We start from the raw sequence: 3,957 nt of genomic DNA, 5'->3' as shown, positions 1-3,957 counted from the left end.
GAAAGGTGAACTTTCTTAAGGATTGCTCGGAATATTATCATATCGCTTTTTGTTAATGGTGCTACTACAGTTCGTAACATAATAATACGCACCCTAGTTTCTTTGTTTGTTTATTTTTGTTTTGTTCAAAATAACCAAAAAAGTGTAAAAAAAGTAGTTAAAAAAATGATTTTACGTAAAAAGGTTGTCAGATTTGAAAAAAATTACAAAATGCAACAATTGGAGTATGCAGGCCGAATAGCCTGCCGAATATCAGTTTACATTGGGGTTGAAAAAATTACGAACATTAAGGCGCAAACTCTGCTACCGGGAGTCCAAAACGATCATCTTGGAATGGAAGAGATCTCAGGGCAATACAAATTCTCCTCCCAACGAAAAAGTCTGTTCGCGGAGCACAAACACATGAGAATTAACTGTCAAATCTGCGAACGGCGAGACCGTTCCTTAGCGCCTAGAATCATTAAAGAATTTCAGGCATAAGATACGATATTTGAAAATATTTGCTTATTTCTTCATCACAGTTCGTAGTTGTCATCAATGAGTATATTCTTGGGGATTATAAACATTTGTTTTTAATGAAATCTATATATCTATCTATCTATTTTTATTATTGTGAAAGGCACTGTATACGGACCTTATTCAACATATTAACTATTAAAATCGCTGTTATTCCGATTGCTCTCATTGTTAACAAGTTTCAATAGTTCAAGCTACACGTATAATTATTATTAAATGAAGAAAATGTTTTTTTGTGTAATGGTAATCGCTCATTGAGTTTGCATTTAAATTTCTTTTTTATTTATTTATTTCTTTTCTTTTGGTTCAAAGTCGTTGAACGAACAATAAAATATAGGACCATTGTCATTGGTTATTACTGAAACTGAAAAACTCTTTGGTCTTTTATAATTTGTTATATTTTAACTATAAACGCTTCGTGATGAGGTTGTTCAACACTTAATCTGGTAATCTCATTGATATGCTCAACAGGGTTTTTAAAACATGATTTTCGTCTTTAGATAGCAACAAAATAATTTCAAATCTTTTTAATAAACACATGTTTGTGCATTGATGAAAGTGAACCCAATGAATTCAAAATGCGATGTAAAGGTTCAAAAATTGTAAAAATAATAAAATCATGGCTATTATAAATCACCATTCTTCCCTGTACACGGTCAAGAAGGACAGTGCTATCCTTGAAATGTTTGCTTAAGCTAAATCAAGAATCCATTCCCGAATAGCTGCTAAAATTACAAACGAAAAAAAAACCTTCCAAAGCAGCGATGGAGACCTTGTATGACTATTTCAAATATTGATTGTAGTTGTTAAGCGTGTGCATTGCAGCTAACGCTAACACCTCCCGTATAAAATCTCATTACACTCCTTTGTGCAAAGATTACAATGTGCAGATTTAATTTCATCGATGTGTCAACTAACTAAGCCCTTGCTGAGCTGCTCCACACACAACCCGAAGCAACGGTACGGACGCAACGTCTCGCTGAACATCAAACAGCCAGCACCGGCCGAGCATCGAGCTAATTCGTTTACACTCAAATGAACTGAACAAATAAAAGCGCGACAGTAGACACTGTCGCATCGGCGCATCGGTTCTACCAACCGCTCTAAGCCGCCCTGTTCCTGTCGGTCAACATAATTCCCGACACAGACGAGCGTCCATCGGCCGCTGCCATTCGGGTACAGTATCGGGCGGTCCGTTCGATCGGCAAAACGCTGAGCAAACTTACCCATATGCAAGCGAGACACACCATTCCGGCCTGATCGTAATGTTCCGATTCTGCAAAACAAAACCTCCAAGCCTTTCCGTTTTATCACCGTGAATGTAGTGAGTGTCGTACTAAAGGATGAATGTGCTACCAATGGACAAAAACGAACCTGCAACATAAAAGATGACTATCCGTTACTTCCACCGTAGCTTACTGGGAATCTGGCAACGGGTACAGGCAAGAACAAACCAAAGCGACACCAAAAAAAAACCTCACCTTCAGATTAACGAAAAACAAACACTATTAGGCAAGCGTTAATGTTTCCCATATCCAGGGACACCTGCGGAACAGATAGCACGATGCTAAATTTGACCGTGGGAATCCACTAGCCTGGCGCTCGTCCCGCCAAACTTTCATCTACCCCGAACCCCCATCGGCAGTCGCATTCCAAGCGCCAAAGTTTTCAAAAAAGCCGTATCTTTGTCGAACATATACAACATGGAAAACATGGCAGCATGAAATGTACCATAACCTAGCGTACGAAAGCGGCAAAATAAATGAAACGAAACACACACACACACACAGAAGTAAAGGAACCCTTAGAGGGGATATTGAGGGCAAAAGAGAGAGAGAGAGAGAGAGAGAGAGAGAGAGAGAGAGAGAGAGAAAGAAAAAGTAAAACAAAACTTAAACAGGAAATAAAATGGTTCCTCTTGCCGGTATCACATACACATCCGCGGCACGACGGCTTTTCCGTCCCCGTACGGCCAATGGGTGCCGCCGGATGGTTCCGTCGATCCGAGGCCGATGCTGAACGGGGGACCAGCTTTTGAAAATGGGACCAGCCAGATAGGGCCTACATAATTTAAAAAATCCTTAAACGACTCCACGACATTTCGCTGCGCCATAGCGCCCGAACCTTTTTCTTTTTTTTTTTTGGACATGGTTATGGACCCTGAACAACGGAACCGTTTAGCCCGGTGAGCACACGTGTGTGTGTGTGTGTGTGTGTGTGTGTGTGCGTGATGGCAGACAGGAAAGCATCCTCCATCGGCGTTGGACAGGAAGCAGCAGCGGAAAGCCAACAGCGGTGGGAAATAAGGTAAAGAAGTGAACGACTTTTTCCCTCCACGCGCCATATGTTGTTTGTGTAGCGTCGGGATCGTGCAGTAATGCGACAGTAGCAAATGGAAGACCCGACAAGGACGAGAGCGAGAACATTCATGTGGATGCGAGCGTGCGCGTGTGTGTGCCGTGGGGGGACGGGGGGGAGGAGGGTGAAAAGCATTAAATAGCTGATGATGGTAATTTAAAGCCAGAGCATCGACAATTCCATTTATACCGGTTAGGGATCGGCCCGTCAGCTGGTACGGGAGAACTTCCCGGGGTAAGAAAGCGCATCTCATCCCCCCCACCAGCACCATCCTTACGGATGATCGGAAGTGCGGTACATCGGGATGCCTTGCTACGCCGGGCGAGACTTTGGAAAACCCGCTTGGGAGAAGCGTTCGGAGCAAAGGTGTGCTCTAAATTGTTCATTTATATTTATGAGATCGCAAGGACGCGACGCGTGATACGGATGCGTGACCAGGGTAGGGAGGAGAGAGAGAGAGAGACAGATGCACAGAGGGATGAATGGAACTGAATCGATTACGAACACTAGTTTCTGATCGGCCATTGCTTTTCGCAGAGAATGGTATTATTATTTTAGTGTCCTTTTGATGAGATGAGCACGGCCGAGTTTGTGGGCCAAGGTGTGTGCGTTAGGCGTTGGAACAAAACCATCTCGCCCAGGTACAGAAATGATGGAAAATGGTTTTTTTTTTTTTTGGTTTGTTTTCGTAACAATTATAGACACCACCGCGCACATCGCGCAGGTGTGTTTTGTAGCGAAACGGCCACCCGCGAATGTCGATCGTAATGATGCTTTTCTCGCGCACTGAATGCACACACGCAATGGGTCACGTGCACAACTTGCGCCTATTAGAAGGCCCATCATGTTTTATGCCGGTTCACCCCAACCTCCCCCTCTAACAGGCGTAGAAAAACAGCAGTGGGTTGTTTTGAGACAAACATGTTTGTTTCATCTAATGCGATATCGATTTCTACATCGTTTGAATCCAATTTGGTCGGAAATCATCAAGATTTGTGATTGTAGATGTTTTTTTTTGCCAATATGGTGGGTATGGTGAAATTTTATTGAACATAATTTTTGATTCCATTCAATGTTATTATG

This window comes from Anopheles moucheti, chromosome 2 (assembly GCF_943734755.1).
Source record: "Anopheles moucheti chromosome 2, idAnoMoucSN_F20_07, whole genome shotgun sequence".
NCBI classification, from domain to species: Eukaryota; Metazoa; Arthropoda; class Insecta; order Diptera; family Culicidae; genus Anopheles; species Anopheles moucheti.
The sequence above is the reverse complement of the archived record's forward strand: the minus strand, read 5'-3'. Positions refer to the sequence as shown.